This window comes from Diceros bicornis, chromosome 5 (assembly GCF_020826845.1).
Source record: "Diceros bicornis minor isolate mBicDic1 chromosome 5, mDicBic1.mat.cur, whole genome shotgun sequence".
In the NCBI taxonomy this organism is placed as follows: domain Eukaryota; kingdom Metazoa; phylum Chordata; class Mammalia; order Perissodactyla; family Rhinocerotidae; genus Diceros; species Diceros bicornis.
Window position 1 is genome coordinate 54854676 of NC_080744.1, and position 23989 is coordinate 54878664.

General features: G+C 35.6%; 1 long non-coding RNA gene across 2 annotated transcripts in view; it reads right to left on the minus strand.

Annotated features, from left to right (window-relative positions):
- LOC131406139 (uncharacterized) overlaps positions 1-23989 on the minus strand; it is a 75319-nt gene that overhangs the window by 31903 nt on the left and 19427 nt on the right. For both annotated transcript variants that reach the window (XR_009220074.1, XR_009220073.1), the window contains exon 3: positions 6968-7043. This is a non-coding gene — a long non-coding RNA (uncharacterized LOC131406139). The remainder of the gene's footprint in view (positions 1-6967; positions 7044-23989) is intronic.

A 23989-nucleotide genomic window follows, 5' to 3' on the forward strand; every position in this document is an offset into this window, starting at 1 on the left:
AAATGGGTTGCAGGCTCAAATATGAATTAAAAATCCTGAGTTGTAAATAAAACACATTTCTTAACTGGTGGAGCTGAACTTGAATTGCTGAAGTGCACTGCGAGTCCCCCAAGGGGGGTATCCTATGCCCCAAACATGATGAACGTCAGCTAGCTTACCCTCCCTCCCTCTCTCCTTCTTTCACTCCCTCCATCCCTCCCTCCTTCCTTCTTTCCCTCCTTCCTTCCTAGCAGAGTCTCAAAGAACTAGTATTTTTCAGAACAACTTTGGAAAACACTAAACGCGCAAAGTGGAAGCTCATGCAAAATCAGAAATAATAACAAAGCAGTCTTGATCTAGAGTCATCTAGACTTTATGTTTGCCTTTATGTATGCTGTTTAAGGCGTTAAAAGCTCAATTAAAACAAACCATTTTTTCTCACGGTGACGTGAGGAGTCCCGTTTTCCAAAGACGGCTGTGTTCCTTCCACCTCGGGAGGTAAATCTGAAATGAAAGACAGGCCTGGGCAGCTCAGAGAAGCGCAGGCAGCAGCACCTGCGAAGGATTTGTTCCCCATCTCTGGGTGAGAGCAGCGAGCATCGACGAGATCAAGTCATCACTGCCCTAAATCCCCAATCATGTCGGCCAGCCTCCACTCCATAAACCAGTGGGGCAGCCGGCCATGCGAGAGCCTAAAGGTTAAGCACATACCATTGACCTCGGAGAAACGAGTTCTCACATCATTAAATACAACGTGTTCTCCGGCTTTGCCTGATCACACCGAAAAGTGCCCTGGGAGCATCATTTAAGGCTGAGATGTTCCACCTACATTTGTGTGACACAAAATCAATATCTTTCCTCTGCCATTGTTTGCCTGGATTATGTTTAACTGCTAAATGGCTTTTAAGACACCAATCAGATTTAACATCTTGCATTTTACATAAGCAGGTGTGTAAACAAGAAAAATACAAATATCTCTTTGTTTTCTTTCCCTCTAGGTTGTCAGATTGAGAAGATGAAACAGCTTATTTGGGGTATGTTTCTATGTCGATATACAGATACACAGTTTATAATCTTGATAATAGAAGTGTTTTTCCCTTGATCTAAAAGACTTTCCTGACAACAGGGCTTTTAGAGAACACTGAAAAAATAGATTATTCAATAAATAGCATGCACTGGCTATCCATTTGGGGGAAAATATTAAATCCTAAGTTACACACATATAAAAATAAATTTCCAGATGGATTAACTTTTTAAACACAAGAAGTAGGAGCATTTGACAAATACTAGCAAAAAATTTTTTAATAAAGTCATAAAGGAAAGGATTAATATATTTGACTATGTAAAATTTCTGAATGGCAAAAAATAATTAAATAAAGTAAACTTTACCTAACCTTCACTTGATAACTCACTCTGTGACAGGAACTAAGCTAAGTCTTCATGTATATTGACTCCTTTCTTCCCAATAGTACTGTAAGATAGCTGATTGTACTAGTTAAAGTTTTCCAGAGAAACAAAACCAATAGAGTGTGTGTATATATAATAAAGGAATTTATTATAAGAAATTGGCTCAAGTGATTTTGGAGACTAAGAAGTCCCAAGATCTGTAGTCAGCAAGCTGGAGACCCAAGAGAGCCAACGTGTAGTTGCAGTCCTAGTCTGAAGGCCTGAGAACCAGGAGAGCCAATGGTGGATGTTCCAGTCCAAAAGATAGCAGGCTCAAGATCCGAGATGAGCTGATGTTCCAGCTCCAGTGTGAAGGCCGTAAAAGACCAATGTTTCAGCTCAGCAGTCAGGTAGGGAGGGTTCCCTCTTACTCAACCTTTTTGTTCTAGTCAAGTCTTTAATTGATTGGATGAGGCCCACCTACCTTGGGGGGGGGGGAGGGGCAATCTGCTGTACTCAATCTACCCATCCAAAGGATAATTGCCTCCAGCAACACTCTCACAAACACACCTAGAATAATATTTGACCAAATTTCTGGATACCCTATGGCCCGGTGAAATTGACACATAAAACTAACCATCACACTGGTATTGCCCCTTTTTAGCGCGTGAGGTAACTAAGGCTTAGATTGTGTACCAGAATCACACAGCTAGCATAGTAGAGTCAAACCTTGTAACCAGCTCTATCTGAAACCAAAAGGGAACGACAAACTCGGGGAAATGTTTGCAAAATACAAGACAAAGAAAAAATACTGGTAGCAATAATGAGGTCTTTTACGAATCAATAAAAATGATGAGTACCCCTATATCAGAATTGACAAACAAAACTAAACATACAGACAAAACAGACAATGGCAGAGGAAATGGCTATTAATAAAAATAAATATGCTCAATTTCATTAATGATAAAAGAAATGCAAATCAAAGCAATGAGGAATCATTACAGATACCATATCTGTATCTGATACCATATCAGATTTAAAGATTGTGTGGAATGATCCCATCCAGTGTGTGCTAGGAGTAAGGAAAGTGACACATTAATATGCACTTAGTAGGGAGTACATCTGTACAAACTTTTAGGAAGGTCAATTTAGAGGAACCTATCAAAAATTTAAATATATCTTCTTTTTGACACAGCAATCTCTTCTAGGTATTTCTCTTATGGAAATAGATATGTGTGCAGATGTATTTACAAAAATGTTCATTGCAGTATTGTTAGTGAGAACAAAGCATTATAAACAACTTAAATACCCATCAAATAGGAGGTAGGTTAAATTATGGGACGTTCATATGATGAAATTCTATGCAACTATTAAAAGAATAAAATAGAGGGAAAATGTGCTCAATACAATTTGAGTGGAGAAAAGCAAGGAGCACAACCACATGCATAGTATGAGCTTGTTTTTATATAAATATATAAAGTTCATAGGAACGTTTTTACTAAAGGATATAGGTAATTGTTGCTGAAGGGGGCAGATAGAGTCAGGCTCTGAGCCATTACTTTAACAATTTTGTTTCCTTGTACACAGTCAGGTTTACCAAGAAGTTAATGAAGTCTAAACTTCAAGGCCTCTCACTTGTATAAATCTTTCCCAAGGGCTTGGGAGGTGCTTAGCAATGTGTTCATATAGTCACATGTTTTTGCAAATTTGAAAAATTAAGATAATGCAACTTCAATCAGTTAAGACAACTGCCTATTTCAGTTGAGACCTCTGTCATGCTGCCTCTCGTGTTGGGTGCTTTAGAATTATTTTTCTACCAAAATCTTCTCCTAAAGCAAGGCTTTTAGTATGCTTTGACTTCCATCCAAATTTTCTCTCTCATATCTGTTTATTAGTACTGTCTGTTACGGGTCCTCAATCTCTTATTTGCAATTTTAAAATCCCCAAAAAAAGCTATGAACAGTTTTATCAGTACACTTTTGGTAGCAAAACTTGATCTGATTGGAGCTCATTTAATGGGAAACCTGACTTGAACTGAGAGGAGACTATTAAGAATTCCATTTATCCCATGTAGAGTGAACATTCATGTTTTGCTGCAGAAATAATTACGGCTTCGATTATGAGGTATTGCCCAGTCCCCAAGGAATTTTTAAGTAATAAATACTATATGAACTAAATTATCATTCTAAATTCAAAAATTCTCAATTCCTAAACATAACAGACCTCATAGGTTTTAGAAAAGAGATTGTGAGTCTTTATTTTAGTTTCATATTAAAAGATGCCTTTTAAAAATTTTACCCTTAATACTTAGCTTTCCAACATGTTTAATCAAACTTCAAGCTGATAAAGGGGATCTACAAAAAATCATACTGTTAACATCATACTTAATGGTGACAGGCTGACTTCTTTCCCTCTAAGATCAGAGAGAACTCAAGGATGTCTATTCTCACCACTTCAGTTCAACATTGTAGTGGCAGATTCTTCTCCATTCAAGCCTTGAGATGATGGCAGCCATGGCCAACACCTTGGTTTCAGCCTTGTGAGAGACCCTGAGCCAGAGGATGCAGCTAAGTCATATCCAGAATTTTGGCCCACAAAAACTGTGTGATGATAAATGTTGTTTTAAGCCATTTAAGTTTGAGGCTAATTTGTCATGCAGCATTAGACACATAATAGTAGAACTACAAAATGTAAGGAGAATGAACAATTGAGTTTATCAAGGTCACAGGATACACAGTCAATACAGAAAACTTAATTGTATTTCTATATATTAGCTATAAACAATTGGAAATTGAAATTTAAAAAAATATACCATTTATTTTGGCACCAACAAATTCATTAAACATTTAAAAGAGAAATTTAGCAAAATATGTGCCACGCGTGTTTGTTGAAAACTATAGAACATTGCTGAAAGAAATTAAAGAAGACCAAAATAAAAGGAGAGATATACTATGTTCATGGATGGGAAAGCTCAGTATTGTTAATGTATCAGTCATCCCCAAACTGATCTATAGATTCAATGCAATTTCGAATAAATCCTGAGCAGGCAATTTTGTAGAAATCGACAAGCTTATTCTAAAATTTATATAGAAATTCAAAGGACCTAGAATAGCCAAATAATTATGAAAAAGAAGATCAAAGTTAAGGATTTACATGTAATGATGATACATTAATTAAGATAGCATGGCACTGCCATAAGGATGGTTATATAGCTCAATGGAACTAAATAGAGTTCATAGGTAGATCTAGATATATGGGGTAAATTGATTTTCAACAAAGATGCCAATATTATTTGATGTGGAAAAGACAGTCCCATCAAAAAATAGTGCTGGAACAATTGGATATCTACATGACAAAAAAAAATCCTGAACCTCAATCCTAACCTCAAACAGTATACCATACATAGATCTGATAAAGGACTACTCTCCAGAATATATAAAGAACTCTTACAACTCAACAATAAGAATATAAATAGCCCAATTTAAAAAATGGTCAAAAGATTTGAACAGACGTTTCACCAAAGAAAATATGTGAAGAGCCATTAAATGCATAAAAATATTCTTAACGTTATTAATCATTAGGGAAATGCAAATTAAAACCACAAGACACCACCACACACTTGTTAGAACGGTTACAACCATCTCAAGTGTTGGTGAGCGTACGGAGCAACTAGAATTCTTATACATTGCTGAGGGGAATTAATATATACAGCTACATTATGAAAGTGTTTGGCATTTTCTTTTAAAGTTAAACATACATATATCATACAATCCAGCAAGAGAAATAAAAACATATGTCCACACAAAGACTTGCACACAAATGTTCATAACTGTTCCATTCATTAGAGCCAAAAATTTGTAAGCATCCCAAATGTCCATCAATAGGAAAATGGGCTACCAATTTGTGATATCTTTATCCTTTAAATGGAATACTACTCAGAAATAAAATGGTTAGAACCACTGATACACACAATAACATACATGAATCTCAAAAGCATTTTGCTGAGTGAAAGAAACCAATCACAAAAGAGCACATACTATATGATTCCATTTATATAAAATCCTAAAATAGAAAAAGCTAGCCTATAGTTACAGAAAACAGATGAGTAGTTGCTAGGGGTCAAGGTTGGGGGAGGAGGAGAATAGATCAAAAGAGAAAGAGGGAAATTTTTGTGATTATGAAAATGCTTAATATTCTTATTTTGGGTGATGATCGCACAAGTGAGTGTATTTGTCAAACGCCAAACTGTATACTTACTAGAGGTGTATTCTGTTTTACGTAAATGATAACTCAATGAAGTTTATTTTAAAAATAAACATCTGAAGAAAAAAACTAATTCAGGATTAAACAGCATATTGAACACAGCTGAAGAGAGAATTAGTGTACTGGAATATAGATCAGTGGGAATTACTCAGAATGCAACACAGAGACAAGGAGATGGAAAATATTAATAGAACTTTAGAGAAACGAAAGAGGAAAAGAAAAGATCTGACATATGTCTAACCAAAGTTGTATGAGGATAGAAATAAGAGAATGGAAAAGACACCATAGAGATAATGACAGAATTTTGCAGAATTGATGAAAGATATAAATCCATAGATACAAGAAGCATAGCTAATACCAAACAGATCAATAAGATTAAGTAAATCCTAGACATAGTGTGGTGAAACTGCCAAGCACTGAAGACAAAACAAAAAAGATTTTACAAGCAGCAAGAGAGCAAAGACAAAGCATCTCCACAGAATAACAATTAGATGAACAGCAACAGTGGAAACCAGGAGATGGTGAATTATTATGTCTTCAAAGAGATGAGCAAAAAATAAATGTCAGCCTATAATCATGTATCCAGCAAAGGTATCTTTCTAAGTTTTAAGACTATCCTCATCTTTTAAGAATGTGGTAAATTAAATATATTTTCTGATTTTAAAGACAAAAACAGAAAGGGAGAGAGTTTATCATCAACAAACCTTCACTAAAGGAATTTCTAAAAGATTTTCTTTAGAAAGAAGGAAAATAATCTCAGAAGAAAGGTCTGAGATGCAAGAAGGAAAACAATCAAAGAAATTGGTAAAGTGTATAATTATTTATATAAAAATAATAATGTCTAATGGGATTAAAAGAGCATGTAAACTTCTGAGCAATAATATTATATCAGTTAAAAAGTAGTAATCTGATCAAGGTATTCTGTATTATTTTAGAAAGTCATTAAGATATTAATTAATTTTATAATTTAAGATGCATGATAAGATTTTGAGGACAACCAGTGAAAGAATAGAAGTAGCATAGATAACTTCCAAATTTGAGAGAGAAATTAATGAGATAAGAAAACAAATCAACTCAGTCAACCCAAAAAGCTGTGATAGTTAGAGGCTAAATCATTCAGGGCCTTATAGGCCTTGGTAAGGCTATGAATTTTGGTCCAAGGGTAGAATTCTGCTGGAGTTATGGAAGGTCCAAGATAAGTGTGAGATACATTTATTCCCAGTGCCCAAGATACTTATTCTTTGATGGAAGGCACTTTCTATTTAGCTCAATGTTTCTCAGTGGTTGCTTATAGCTCAACAGGGCAAAGCTTTAAGCTTTAAACATCCAGTCCACTCACCTATGCTCTGGAAATCCAGTGACTCAGCTCCTCACTGCCACTCTGTAATCTTCAAAGTTCTGATAGCATATGCAGCCTGCAGGGTAATAAGTGTAGAGAAACACTTAAAAGCTGGAAAACCAACTCCTTATCAGGGCAATCAAGATCCTCCAAAATCTCAAAAAAGCTGTCCAAATACTTTTAGAATTATTCTTTCTTATCCACTGTACGCCTAAAGGGACCAGGCAGGTTACATAGATGTGTGAGGTAGGCAGTAAGTAAACTTGAGTGTTTATGCCCCGCAAAGAATCCATCAACTCTTTGGCTCCAGTCCGTTGCTGTCATGCAGAAACTTAGCTGTTGTCAGAGAACCAGATACTATCTGTGCCTGGAAACTAGCCAACTTTTCAGTTTCATGAAAATGCCTCAGTTTTCTTGACCCCATGTCTTTGCTCACATGATTGCTTCTTGTTTAATTATTAAAGACTATTTTTTTAGCGCAGCTTTAGGTGCACAGCAAAATTGAGAGGAAGGTACAGAAATTTCCCATATATCCCCCACCCCCACACATGCATACCTCCCTCATTATCAACATCCACCACCAGAGTGGTAGGTTTGTTACAACTGATGAACCTACAGTGACACATCATCACCCAAAGTGCATAGTTTACATTAGGATTCACTATTGGTGTACATTCTTTAAGTTTGGACAAATGTGTAATTGATGTGTATTCATTATCACGGTATCATACAGGGTATTTTCACTGCCCTAAAAATCCTTTATGCTCCACCTATTCATTCCTTCCTCCCCCTAAACTTTGGCAACTACTGATACTTGTTACTGTCTCCAGAGTTTTGCCTTTTCCAGAATGATATATAGTTGGAATCATACAGTATGTAGCCTTTTCAGTTTGTCTTCTTTCACTTAGTAATATGCATTTAAGGTTCTTCCATATCTTTTCATGGCTTGATAGCTCATTTCTTTTTAGCACTGAATAACATTCCATTGTCTAGATGTACTACAGTTTATTTATCCATTCACCTACTGAAGGACATTTTGGTTGCTTCCAAGTTTCAGCAATTATGAATAAAGTTGCTATAAACATCCATGTGCAGGTTTTTGTGTGGACATATTTTCAACCCCTTTGGGTAAATACCATAGAGTATCATTGCTGGATTGTATTGTAAGAGTATGTTTAGTTTTTAAGAAACTGCCAAACAGTCTTCCAAAGTGGCTATACCACTTTGCATTCCCACCTGTAATGAATGAGAGTTCCTGTTCCTCCACATCCTCACCAGCATTTGGTGTTGTCAGTGCTCTGGATCTTGGCCATTCTAATAGATGTGTATCTTCTTTGATGAGGGGTCTTTTAAGGTCTTGGTTCATTTTTAAATTGGGTTGTTTATTTTCTTACTGTTGAGTTTTAAGAGCTCTTTGTACGTTTTAAATAACAGTCCTGTATCAGATACATCTTTTGAAAATATTTTCTCCCAGTCTGTGGCTTATATTTTCATTCTCTTGAAAGTATCTTTCACAGAGCAGAAATTTTTAATTTCAACGAAGTACAGTTTATCAATTTTTTCTTTCATAGATCATGCCTTTGGTGTCATATGTGAAAAGTCATCACCAAACCCAAGTCATCTAGATTTTCTCCCATGTTATCTTCTAAGAGTTTTATAATTTTATATTTTACATGTAAGTCTGTGATCCATTTTGACTTAATTTTTGTGAATGGTGTAAGGTCTGTATCTAGATTCTTTTTTTTTTGCATCTAATTTTGGATATCTAATTGTTCCAGCACCACTGTTGAAAAACTACCTTTTTTCCATTGTATTACCTTTGCTCCTTTGTCAAAGATCAGTTGACTATATTCATGTGGGTCTGTTTGTGGGCTCTCTATTATATTTCATGTCTATTTGTCTATTCTTTCACCTGTACCACACTGCCTTAATTACTATAACTTTATAGTAAGGCTTGATATCAGGTGTGTCAGTCCTCCAAGTGCTCTTCTCCTTAAATATTGTGTTGTCTATTCTGGATCTTTTGCCTGTCCATATAAACTTTAAAATTAGTTTCTCAATATCCACAAAATAATTTGCTGGGATTTTGATTGGGATTGTGTTGAATCTATAGATCAGGTTGGGAAGAACTGACATCTTAACAATATTGAGTCTTCCTATCTATGAACATGGAATAGCTCTCTATTTATATAGTTTGTCTTTGATTTCCTTCATCAGAGTTTTGTGATTTCCCTCATCTAGATCTTGTACATATTTTGTTAGAATTATATCTAAGTATTTCTTTTGGGTGAGGGATGCTAATGTAAATGGCCTTGTGTTTTTAATTTCAAATTCCATTTGTTCATTGCTGGCATATAGGAAAGCGATTGACTTTTGTGTATTAACCTTGTATCCTGCAACCTTGCTATAATCACTTATTAGTTTCAGGAGTTTTTTTGTTTGTTTGTTGGTTTGTTTGTTTTGTTGATTCTTTCAGATTTTCTACATAGTCAATCATGTCATCTCTAAATAAAGATAGTCTTATTTCTTCCTTCCCAATCAGTATACCTCCTATTTCCTTTTGTTGTCTTATTGCATCACCCAGGACTTCCTGTACAATGTTGAAAAGCAGTAGTGAGAGGGGACATTCTTGCCTTCTTCCTGATCTTAGTAGGAAAACTCCTAGTTTCTCACCATTAAGTATGATGCTAGCTGTAGATTTTTTATAGATATTCTTTATCAAATTGAGGAAGTTCCCATCTATTCCTAGTTTACTGAGTTTTTATCGTCAGTGGATGTTATATTTTGTCAAATACTTTTTCTTTGTCTATTGATATGATCATGTGATTTTTCTTCTTTAGCCTGTTGATATGATGGACTACATTAATTGGTTTTCAAATGTTGAACCAGCCTTGCTTACCTGGGATAAATCCCACTTGGTCCTGGTGTGCAATTCTTTTTATCAATTGCTGGATTTGATTTACTGATATTTTATTGAGGATTTTTACATTTATGTTCATTAGAAATATTGGTCTGTAGTTTTCTTTCTTTAATAATGTCTTTGTCTGGTTTTGATATTAGGGTAAGGCTGGCCTATGGCATGAATTAGGAAGTATTTCCTCTGCTTCTATCTTCTGAAAGAGGTTGCAGAAAATCGGGGAAATTTCTTCCTTAGATGTTTGATAGAATTCACCAGTGCACCCATCTGGGCCTGGTATTTTCTGTTTGGGAAAGTTATTAATTATAGATTCAATTTCTTTATTAGATATAGGCATATTTAGAGTGTCTATTTCTCCTTGTATGAGTTTTGGCAGATTGTGTCTTTCAAGGAACTGGTCCATTTCATCTAGGTTGTCAAATTTGTGGGCATAGAGTTGTTCATAGTATTCCTTTATTATCCTTTTAATATCCATGGGATCTGTAGTGATATCTCTTCTTTCATTTCTGATATTTTATTTCTGACATACTTTACTATATTCCTTTATTATCCTTTTAATGTCCATGGGATCTGTAGTGATAGCTCTTCTTTCATTTCTGATATTTTCATTTCTGACATACTTTACTGTATTAGTAACAGTATGTCAGATTATATTAATACTAATATAGTAAAGTGTGTCCTCTCTCTGTTTTCTTAGTTAGCCTGGCTAGAGGCTTATCAATTTTATTGATCCTTTCAAAAAACCAGCTTCTGGTTTCATCGATTTTCTCTATTGATTTCCTGTTTTCAATTTCATTGATTTCTCCTCTACTATTTAACATTTTTTTCTTCTGCTTACTTGGGATTTAATTTGTTCTTTTTCTAGCTTTCTAAGGTGGAAGCTTAGGTGATTGATTTTAGATTTTTCTTCTTTTCCAATATATGCACTCAATGCTGTAAATTTTTCTCTGATTGTTGCTTTCACAGCATCTCACGAGTTTTGATAAGTTGTACTTTCATTTTCATTTAGTTCAAAATATTTTTAAACTTCTCTTGAGATTTTTTCTTTAAGTTATGTGTTATTTAGAAGCTTGTTGTTTAATCTCCATGTATTTTGGGATTTTCCAGTTATCTTTCTGTTATTGATTTCTAGTTTAATTCTGTAATAGTCTAAGGGCAGACTTGCTATGATTTGTATTCTTTTAAATTTGTTAAGTTGTGTTTTATGGCTCAGAATGTGTTCTTTCTTGATGAATGTTCCATGTGAGTGTGAAATGTGCTCTTGAAAAGAATTCTGCTGTTGGGGGATGAATTAGTCTATAGTTGTCAATTATATCCAGTTGATTGATAGTATTGTTGAGTTCAACTATGTCCTTAATTATTTTCTGCCTGCTGGATCTGTCCATGTCTGATAGAGGACTGTTGAAGTCTCCAACTATAATAGTAGAATTATCTATTTCTCCTTACATATAAGGAGTTTTTGCCTCACGTATTTTGACACTCTATTGTTAGGTACATACATGTTAAAGATTGTTATGTCTTCTTGGAGAATTGACTACCCTCCTTTATCATTATGTAATGCCCCTCTTTATCCTTGATAACTTTCCTTGCTTTGACGTCTGCTCTGTTTGAAATTAATCAAGCTACTCCTGCTTTCTTTTGATTAGTATCATCATGGTCTATCTTTCTCCATCCATTTACTTTTAATCTATAAATGTCTTATATTTAAAGTGGGTTTCTCATAGACAACATATAGTTGGGTCTTGTTTTTTGATCCACTCTGATTAGTAGCTACCATATTTATTACTGTTTTCTACTTGTTACCCTTATTCTTTGTTCCTATTTTTGTCTTCCACTCTTTTTCTGCCTTTTGTAGTGTTAGTTGAGCATTTTATACATATTTGCTTCTTCCTATCTTCTCTTTTCCTCATTGGCCCTCCATTATCTTCTGACAAAAACCTGTCCAACTTCCAAGCCCACTGCCAAAGCCACGTACCTTTTGAGGCTACACCAGGTAGATATCATTTCTCCCACCTGAACTTCCCATGTTAGTTGTCCTGCTAAGTTGTATTACAGCTATTTATTATATACTAAATTCCCTACCAGGCTGAAGGTTTTTGCAAGCAGGACTGGAAGTTTTTTCATCTTTGTATCACCTTTGGAACCTAGCTTAGAGCCATATATAGAGAAAATAAATATTTGTTCAACAAAACTGAAGTAGTAAACAGTGTGATACACATAAAAAGTCCCATGGTAGCTCAAAATGAAGAGATCAAGGTGGTTTGAAGTAGTCAGGGAAGGCTGGATGGGGCAGGGTTGGGGGAGGGGTCCTTGTAAAAGAAGGAAGAGCTCCAACAGAGGCATGGAAACATGAGGGGTATTAAAGCAGCCTCTCCTACCTCTTATCTCTAGGAGAATGGGCAGGCAGAGAAAGTGCTCTTTAGTGACTGTGACCATTCTCAAGCGTCCAGGAAGCCCTCTGTAAGATGTGTCCTCTGGTTATATTTTTACTTCAGTCCAACTATATATAAATGATGAAATCTGGAATAAAACGTTCTTCCCAAAAGACCTCATTTTCTCTAGTTTCTGCCTTCAATATAAATCAAGTAATAATCTATGTGAAACTTGGAATATCATATATTTGTTCATTCTTTTATTTAATAAATATTTTATTAAGCAGTAATTATGGGCCAGAACTGTGCTAACGGCTGCAGACACAGCATTGGATAAAATGTGATTATCGACTTTCAAAAGGTTCACAACCTGATAGGGAAGATTAGCTGTCAGTAAGTTGGAAATTGCCCATTTCAATGTACTCTTTCTATGAGTAATCTTAGAGTTATTATATTTTGGAACAATTGGACAACTGCATTCATCTGAGGCTGAGCATGTCTCTCTCAAGGGCTCAGCTTGATGTAGTTAAGTGTGGAAATCACAAAAAGGTTCTTATCATATGGCTTTATAATAGTGCGGAATGAACCCAACTTATCTTTGTATAGTACTTCAATGAAAGGAAACAGATTAACGCAGGAAAAAGAAGAGAATTTTTAAAAGCATAGTTAAAATCTTCAGAGATTCAAAACATCAGAGCCATAAAACTATAACAGTCTACTATTTAAAAAGAACTATCCAGAGCATCTAGAAATTAAAAATATGAGAGCCAAAAGAAAAAGTAATTCAAACAGAAAAGATGAATATCAGTAATGACAAGACTAAAGTTCAATATACAAAGCCAAAAGATTGAGCAAAGGGATTTTTGCAGAATACAATGCAAAAATAACAACGGGATAAAAAGTTTAAAGGAAATTAAGTGTCATAGATGATAGTTCGAGGTCCAAAATCTATCTAATAAGAGTTCTAAAAAGAGATAGAGAAGATGGAGGGAAACAAATAAAGAATACTACAGAGAATATTTCCTTGAAGTGAAGAAAGTTTTAAGTAGTTAGATAGAAAGGACATGCTAAATATTTTATAGAAATACAGGTGTGGGGGGACGCAGAATATATAGACAAATCCTGGAGAAGTTTGTAACATTTGAGAATAAAAGGAAAACCTTTTAAACTTCTAGTATGTGTAAGTGTGTTTGAGACCAGGGGAGACAAGATTACTTACTAAAGAATGGTAATTAAACTGGCATTGCACTTCTTATATGTACCATGGAATACTAGAAAGCAATGGAAAAAATGTCTTATAAATACTGAGGGAAAAGAGGTTTGAACTAAAGTGCTATACCAATTAATAAATAATTCAAGTAGACTGAATAATGCCCCCCTCAAAAAAAAATATCCCCATGCTAATCCCTGGAACCTATGAATGTGTCCTTATATGGCAAAAAAAGGACTTTGCTGATGTGATTAGATTAAAGATCTTAAGATGAGATTATCCTGGATATACAGGTGGGACCTAAATGCAATTGCATGTATTCTTATAAGAGGGAGGCAGAGGGAGATTTGACAGAAAGAAGAGAAGGCAACATGACCATGGAGGCAAAGAGTGGAGTGATGTGGCCACGAGCGAAGGGATCAGCAGCCATCAGATGTTGGAAGACGCAATGAGTAGATTCTCCACCAGAGCCTCTGGAGGGAGCACTGCCCTGCTGATACCCTGATTTCAGTCCACTGATACTGATTTCAAACTTCTGGCCTCAAGAACCATGAGAGAATAAACTTCTGTTGTTTTAAACCACCAGTTTGTGATAATTTGTTAGAGCAGCCACAAGAGACTGATACACTGGAAATTTCAGGTACAATACACACAATTGAGCACCTTGTCTATGACAGCTCAGAGGTTACCAAAAAGACTAAAACAGTATTTCAAAGCCAGGCAAAAACATAAACATCCAAAGATTCAAAGCAACTTTTTTTGTTGTGTTTTTTGTGAGGAAGATCAGCCCTGAGCTAACCTCCATGCCAATCCTCCTCTTTTTGCTGACGAAGACTGGCCCTGGGCTGACATCTGTGCCCATCTTCCTCTACTTTATATGGGATGCAGCCACAGCATGGCCTGACAAGCGGTGCCCTGGAGTGTACCTGGGATCCGAACCCCGGGCTGCCAGCAGCGGAGTGCGCGCACCTAACCATTATGCCACGGGCCCAGCCCCTCAAAGCAACTTAAAGTAAATCCAACATTAAATTATTACCATTAATAACCAGCAAAATTGGGGATAAATACAGATTTTAACCAACAGTCATTTATTCTTGATCTGAGAAATTCCTATTTGAATTAGCCTTCTCTGTCCCAGTATTTTAAATCCATGCCAACATCTAGGACAGAATTATTCCAAAAAACTCTTTTTGTGGAGCTCTTCACTGTTCCAGTCTTCGTGTTTAGGGAAGTAGTGTGGCAAATACCACAATAGCAATTAAGATCGTAAATGTATTACCAGTATATTCGACTACCCACCCTCCTGATACGTTTAGAATTTTCCTTCCTTTATATAAATCCAATACAGCAGTCGCCTCTACCATTGCTCTTTAAGGCACACACATATATTGGAACTCACAATAAACGTTCCTTGAGAAAAAGGCATCATGGATTACACAGCAATGGAGATTTACTACAGGTGGCCCTACTGTATATAATGCTGTAAATCAACCAAGTCATCATATCATAGCTCTCCACTGTACTTGTAATAGGCTGTTCTCTATATTAACAAATGCCTCTTTACTTTAATTAATTAATTCAATATATTATGGGAGCCAGAACACAAGTGATAAGTTTTAAGTGAATGTTAAGCATGTCCCCAGCATTGCACTATGCACTATAATACATACAAAAATAGTAGAAAAAATGGCTCCTGCCTAGAGGAAACTTGCCATCTTCTTGGGGAGAGAAAACTCCGAACAGCAACTGGAAAAGTATGTTTAAGAATACCTGATTAAGTGCCAAAACCACTCTGCTGCTTCATTTTACTTCTTTCTCTACAAATGAACGTAGCTAGATTACAAGGACTCCATCCGACCTTTCTGTGAATGTAAAAGCTCCTTAACTGACTTTATTCATTTTTCAACTTGATGCTAATTTATTAATTCACGTAATGAAAAATATACCTGTCATGCGTACTGACTAGGACATGATTAGGACACTCCCATTTGTTCGTCTGCCCTATACTCTACTTGGAGATAGGGCTACTTGGAAAGCCAAGTTGTAATTGGAAGCTTGCTTGAGGAGCATGGACTCAGTGCCAGGCGAGTTATGTGGATGTTAATGGTGTCAACCATGACAGTCCTTCCAGACAACTCTCTGTGGATGGCTCACATGACCTTATACAGTCAAAGATAATCACCTTTCGTGAAGTGGCACCTGCTACCCCAGCTTGAATGAGTATATCTAAATCAGTAAGACTTTGTCCTCTCAAGCTTTGTTGTAACTCTGCTAACCACGTATTAGCATTCTAGGTAAGGCAGGTGCTCTCAGGAGGTGACCTAGGAATCAAGCATCTCATATAGAGCAATCTTAAGACACAGGCCTGGAAAGAAGAAAGTTTACTTATAACGATACCAGCCAGAAACCATTTTTTCTAGAAGCCTTTCCATTCCGGGTCTAAGCTACCTTCATAACTGCTTGTTAGCAGGACAATTTAGCCTGCATGGTAGAGAGCAGCGCATGTTCCTCTAGATCATGGCATTATTTATTGACTGTCTGCCTCACTCACATCTGTGAGATGTGGAAACTCACCAATGGTTTATAAGACCATCGGTTTTAAATAACACCATCCATCACAAAATAGAAAGGAGTGATCAACATTCCTTCAACTGCAATGCATTATATAAGGGTCAGCAAGTGGGAGTCACAGTTGGCAACACAATTGCTGGCCTCGGGTAGCAAATCCATCCTTCCAGCTGTTCTTATCCATATGGGTTCAATGAACCACAGAGCGAGAGTATAGCCTGTTCTTATTGGGAGTATCTGCTGTAACTCTTCCACCCAAACTCCATCATAGAACAACTGTAAGGTAAGCTGACGACCATTTATCTAAACTTCATCTGGTAGCCAACTGCTGACAAAGAGGAAGATATCCACATTAATGAGCAGACAGATGTAATGAGGGAAATTAAGATGTTCTTATCTTGAAGAAACCAAAGATTTAAAATGTAGGAAAAAATTAAAATAATTTGGTCATTAAGTCAAAGCCAGATAGAAAGCCACGAGTGCTATTTTCCCTGCTAAGCAAATTCCAGTGCTGTCCCCAGTAGTCCTAACACTCAATTTCTTACAACGTATAGCTATTAGGATAATATTCCTCAACCTTTTAGTTATCAAAATCAAGATTCTCACTTCAATTTCTAGGGCCTAGATGTGGATTTCAAAATAGTAAGTGGTGCCTTTTCTTCTCGCATTTTGGTTCCCAATTTTAACTTTGCTCCAGACCAGCAAAAAAAAAAAAAGTTTCACCCCAAGAATTTCTCATTGATATTTGACATATAGCCTACATAAAAACTTAAAATATAAGACAGTGTATAAGAAGACCTGGCATACTCCGTTAACATCTCTGACGTTTGTTTTCTTCACCTGTAAAATGGGATCGGGATAATTGTACTCCCTTTAACACATGGTTCCCAACCAGGGGTGATTTCCACTTTCCCTGGGACATGTGGCAACATCTGGAGGCATTTTTAGTCGTCACGGTTTGAGGGAGGGGAGTGCTGATGGTGTCTAGTGCCTAGAGGTGAAGGGTGCTACTAAAAGTTCTGCAATGCACAAGACAGCCCCCGACAAAGAACTGTCCAGCTCAAATGTCAATAGCGCCAAGGATGAGAAACTCTGCCTTAATATCATGGAGTTATAGAGATCAAAGCAGATGCTTAGTGAAAGATTTTATGAGTGGTAATAATAATAATAAATCTTAATTTGTAGCTAGTCTTTATTTCACAACACAAATTAAACTCTCATTGACGAATCATAAAATAAGTATGAAAGACCAATGATAGCTAAAGGAAAAATATCATCATTGAAAAGTGTAAGCCTAGAATTGTGGTGATGCACAGGCTGCCCTAATCACATCACACTTGGACATTGGCTTGGGTCATCAAGATCACTTGCTCTCTCTACCCTGAACTCGGGTGGATCATCTGCTGGCTCTTGGCATGAGACCATCTGGGAAGCTGGTGGATGAGCTCTGAAGCAAGGTCCACTGGGCTGATTCGTCTCTACTGGGCTGGGCAAGCAGAGTCTAAAATAAGGCCAGCTGCTCGATCTTGAGTTGTCAGGTGCTCCAAGAAGGAGTTTCTTAGGATGAAAGGATGCTAGTGGTGCGTCACTGGTAAAGTCATACTGGGTTCGTCAGAGTAACTAGGCAGAGTAACTGGCAGAGATGGACATGTAAGTGGGAGACAGAAAGCACAAAATTGGCATTATCCCTAAAGCATCCTCCTTTGGTGGTGGGTCACACCATGGCTTGTTTATTCTCAGACTCATTCCTTGCCTTTCTCTGCTCTGTTGGGGGGTAGGGGGGAGGAGAGGTAGTACAGGCAGCTTTCCCTATGCTCCCATATCAGCCGGTATTCTGCAGGGTTTTCTAATGAGAAATTGGAGAGCAGAAGGAAGGGAAAAGACAGAGTATTTCAGGTCCTCTGTGGTTTCAGGTTCTATCGGGTGGTCCCAGGCACTGAGCTGTGGTGACTCCACTTCCTCCTTCTGTCTCTCCAGTCTAGGGGTGTGACTTCCTGATGCTGCTAACTTTTGGGTTGCCTTCCCATCCTCTTTTTATCTTCTCAGCTCTTCTGGCACCTGTGTAACCAGTTCCCTTCACTAAACTCCCTCTGATTTAGAGTGGCTCCTTTTTCCTGGTTGGACCTTAAGTGATATTTTTCAGGGTAGAAAGTGGGGCACAACAGTGTGACACCTGGAGCCCAGTTATGCAGTTATAACAAGGGCACAGCAACAGAAGGATGCAGACGCAGCCGATATTCACCTGCCCAACAAATACTAGTTGAGTACCCACTATTTGTTGGAAATTGTGCTGGGTATAGGAACTTGATATGAACAAAAACGCGTACCACTTCCAACCTCCAACAAATAATAACATAAATAACTAAAATTATTATGTAATACTGAATTGTTCTAACTATGATTTCTTTTTAAAATTCAAGAATTCTGGTAACTCAAACACAGGAAAACAGCACAAGTTCTTCCATCAAAATAAGAGGTGAGCTGAGGTTCAGCCTAATAATATATTGGAGAAAGAAGTTATAACTCTCCAAGTTTATCATTTCTAATATGAATATCATTAAGCTGCTTTTCCAAATCCCAAAATAATAGCCAATCCAGCTACCTTCTGCTTCTTAGAGTGATGCTTGGGGAGCAATATATTTTTTAAAAGATTCTTTGCCAGTTTAAGGTCATATTTCAGAGCCAAGAAAAATTAATAGGCCTTGGCTTAGAGGTTTCCTGAATGACCAAGTGATCTTGTTAGCCAACCAGCTACATAAGAATATTTATGTAAAGAAAGAGAAAGCAATTTTAAGACTGGTCTAATGATTTAAGACATGAAATACATTCATTCTGGGAGCTGTTTGAAGGATATAGTGCAACATAAATATAACTAAAAAACTAAATTGTTGAGCCAACTGAAGAGACAGAATCAAATTCTACTCGTATACATTTGCATGGCTCCTCTTGAAATCAACAGGCACTACACGTACATCTAAGGGCATTATATTTACATATTTTACCCATTTCTGATTTGGAATAATTTTTTTGTATAATAATAATAGAATAGAATAGAACAGAAGATTATAGTTTAGTCACTCTTTTTATCTAAGTTTGTTCCCGTCTGTTTCACTAAATCCACAGTGGTCTCATTAAAGTTTAATTGCTGCTTAAAAAGGGAAATTGAGGCACTCGTAAAGTAGGTTGTCCCCAAATTGTCTTATAAATCAGTGGCTGATTACGAAATCCAAATTTTAAATTCTACACCATACTACCCTTTCTGAAGATGCAAGAATGATCAAATTTCTTCTGTGTAATAACACCTTTGGGCTTAATCAGCACAAGACCTCTTCATTAAGACTCCTTTTCTAGATATATACACAAAATAAAATTCTTAGGAAAATAAAACCTTAGTGTGGCATAGGTTTTGTTAAAAATGTAACTTCTTTAAACAGAAATAGTTAACATCAGTAGCTGGTTAGCAGTTGAATAATTACATTAAATATATTCACCTCAGAGAAGACTGTAAACAAAGAGATATTAAGTAATTTTTTCACAAGTACCCTGCTGTGATACCAGCTGATCAGGTTTAACAGCAACCAGCATTTCTACTAATTTTGCAAGATATGTTGGGGATAATTTCATCTTCTAGAGTGAGTGTAAGTAATCTGTTCTGCAGTGAGTTTACAATGACACTATGTAGCATAACCACCAGTGATCAACTAGGAAATGTAATTTTTAGAACTGTAGTATTTGCAAATTAAAGGATTAATGTTAACTTCAGTCAATACAGAAAATACACTTGATTAGCAGAATGCATTAATATCAAATCAGCTTTGCAGACAACATGTTCCCTGCTATATCCCAAGATGTCTCTCTGTCTCACTCTCTTTCTCAAGAGAACCCCAAAGGAAAACACTTTTCATTCTAATTATATTATTTTAATATTCAGCTTGTAAACAATGCAATGTTTTTCATGAAGGTAAAAATTCAGGTTGCCTTTTAAATAAATCCCCAAGGAACTGGGGAATTAGAAATCTGGTTTATTTTTTAATTGATAACAAAGAACACCAGAGGAACCACAGGCATCATGACATCATGATTTCCTTTTTATCATTAAGTATACAATTATATAAAGGGAGAAGACTCTGCACTTATTCTTCTAAGTAATATACTAAACCTGAAATGCATTTTCATATTGCATAAATATACTATAAACAAAATGAAAATAAAAATCTATGAATTTTTAAAAGTTTAGCCCTTTGTATAGATATTCAATTATATTATTTTGATTATTTAGAAGCAAAAATGGGGCCATAAAGGCATGAGTATTTCAGTAGCCCAAAACATGTTAGCAACCAGAAAAATTCAAAGTTTTTTTTCAGTATTATAAGGAATCTAATCATCCCTTCCTATAGGTGCTTTGCAGTTTCATAATCATGGTCATAATCTCTACTGAAGATACCATGCTTAATTATCAGGATATAAAAAATACAACACAATAGAGGGATTACCTACTTATTACCAAGTTATGATGTCTCCAAATGTATCTGTCTTTAAAGGTAAAAATAATATGACAATAAGATATGATAGGTATTTTATGAAAGTTTATTTCTATTTGGGAATAATGAAATATATAAGGAAAAGTTTTTCTCTCTCACAAAAGAAAATTAAAGTAATTATTTTTGCAAAGTACTTAATACATGAGAGGAAGGAAATATTTGAACACATTTAATTTAATATATTTCTAATTCCTCAAACTCCTGCCTCTTAAGTTAATCTCCAGAAGCTCTGCCAAACACAGAAACTCAATTTATTACAAAAGATTAGGCTAATTTCAGAAAAGAAAATCACAAATGTTTACAACCTGTTCAGAGAGAGCTTAAAAGAATAGAATTTTATTCCTAAGAGGTACTGAGTGTTCTCTATTGAAGTGAGAAGTGCACATTCTGATACCAGCCATATATAGATATTTCTTATTCTCATTGTGTGCTAAATTTTGATACTGATAAAGGACTCATCCACACTTTATGTGAAGTCACTGATAGTTTATCATTTTTTATTTTTTAAGTAATCAAATTCTGAGAATGCCATATAAATTGTCACTTGTGCAATTCTTAAAGCCCAACTGGTAACTAGGAAGAAAAAATAATAATTTAATAAGAGCTTAAGTGAACAGGACGGTAGTGCATTTTCTGGTAAAGATAATATCAAGTCTCCCAATACTATATATTTCCTTACAATAGCTTAGTGTGGATAAAGCCTGATTTTTTAAAACATGATTTGTATTGGAAAAAAGGAGACCCTGTAAGAAAAATAAAGCACTGATATTCTTCGTGTTAGTCCAAGAATGTTGAAATTGGAGACTTTCAGTTTGTCTTAAACTTAAAGAGACTTTGTGACATTTCCAAATGGAGAAGAACAAACCTTTTAATTAACTTCCTAAAAAAGGGGATATTCTACTCAGTAAAACTCTTTCACAATAAATTTTATTCATAGACAGACTTCTGTTTTGCCCATGAAAAATTAACTGCCATGGGAATTGCCTTCCCACTCTAAATAGATATCCATGCAAAATACATTTAAAAACTGTTTCAGGAAGAGGAGGACTGTGGTCTCTGAGCAATGGAAAACAAATGAGGGACACCCTATGATTATCCCAGCTCACTGCCTGGAGTTAGTTTCTAGGCCACAGCACAAAGAGAAAGAATCTAAACAAAGTCCAGCAGTGTCACTGGCTAAGAGGACAGAAACTGAATTTTGGGAAGGATTAGGTATCTAGACTTTGCAGGCTACATTACTGGAGATCTGAAGAGGAGTTCCTGGAGTCTTTAAATGACTATAGATCTATCCATAAGGTCAGGGAAAGAACTACTGGAAAGCAGTAAGCAGAACAATTACTGGGGCTCATACACAGTTAGGCATAGTTTCCTTTTCCACCAAGCAGAGTGGAGAGACACTGTAACACATAGGGCATCAAGCAGAGTTCTCTGAAGGATCATACCGTAGTAGTGGGACTAAAATAACCCTAGAGCAAAGGCTGCTCTGAGCCAGCCATGAAAAAGCTTAAAATCAAGACTCAGAAGGATCAAACTGATTCAAATAATTTTGTCCAACATTGTTTTAAGTGTCTTTCAGCAATCAACAACTTAAAATTCACAATGACCAGCATTTGATCAAAATTACCTGGCATGCAAAACATATGACCCACAATCAGCAGAAAAATCCTTCAATAAAAACAGATCCTGAAAGGACAGAGATGCTTAATTAGCATATACAGGCTAAAAAAGACCCAAATGAAACTTCTAGACATGAAAAACTTAATATCAGAAATAAAAATGTACTGGATGAGAGTAACAGAAGATTAGACATTGCAGAAGAAACAATCGGGAACTTGAAGACATAGGAATAAAATTTATCCAAAATGAGAGAGAGAGAGAGAGAAACGACTAATAAAAATCAGTGATCTGTGGGACAATATTAAGCAATCTAATATATATGAAGTTGGAGTTCCAGAAAAAAGGAGGAGGAGCAAAAAATATTTTCAGAATAATGGTCAAAATTTTTCCAAATGTGATGAAAATATAAACTCGCAGATCCAAGGAGCTCAGAGAAGTCTAACCATAATAAATACACACAGAATAAAGCATGACACAGCACATGAGAATCAAATTACTGAAACCAGTGATGAAATCTTAAAAGCAACCAGAGAGAACACATGCAATCCATACAGAGGAACAAAATGAGAATTAGCAGAGACTTTTCATAAGAAACCATGCAAATCAGAAGACAATGGAACAAAAATTTTAAAGTACTGAAAGGAAAAAACTTGATAATCTAGAATTCTATACCCAGTGAAAATATCATTCAAAATTTAAGTCAAAACAAATATTTTCCCAGACAAACAAAAGTTGAGAGAATTCATCACCAGCAGACCTGCACTACAAGAAATGTTAAATGAAGTTCTTCAGGAAGAAGGAAAATGATTCCCAATGGAGATTTGGATCAACACAAAGGAATGAAGAGTAATGAGGCATATATTTAGGTAAATATAGGACATTTGTTTTCATTTTTAAATCTCTTTAAAGATAAACAAAAATAATAACAGTACATTGTAGGATTCAGAGCATATATAGAAGTAAAATGTATTATAACAATAGTACAAAAGGCAAGAGGAGGAAAATAGAAGTAAATTGTTACAAGGTTTTTACAAATGAAGTAGTATAATATTATTTGACAGTAGGTTGTGCTAAATTAAAATCATATATTTTAAACCCTAGAGCAACCACAAAAGAAAAAAGAAGGAAAGAAAGAGAAAAACAGTATAGCTAGTAAGCTCATAATGGATATAAAATGGAATCATAAAAATATTCAAAAAGAAGACAATAAAAGGGGTGAAAGAATAACAAACATATGGGACAAAAAAAAAAAGCAAATAACAAGATAGTAGTTTTCTGTCCAACTACATATAGATAAGTGTAAATGGTCTAAATGCTCCAATTAAAAGGCAGTGATTGTGAAATTAGATAAAAATGTAAGACCCAATTACATGCTGTCTACAAGAAATCCACTTTAAATATAAAAATACAAATAGCTTGAAAAGTAAAAGGATGAAAAAGATACCACAAGAACTCTAATCAAAATAAAGCTGAGTGGCTATATTAACATCAGATAACACAGACTTCAAAACAAAGAATAAACAAGAGATAAAGATGGACATTTCATAGATAAAGGGATTAATTGATCAAGAAAACATAATAATCCTAAATATTTATGGAAGTAAAACAGAAATTCAAAATACATAAAGCCAAAGACTAAAGTACTAAAAGAAGAAATAGACAAATCCACAATTTTAGTTGGAGACTTCAATATTCCTCTCTCAGTAATTGATAGAACAAGTAAATAGAAAACAACAGTAAGGATATAGAAGACTTGAACCACACTCTCTGCCAACTTGACCTAATTGACACTAATGG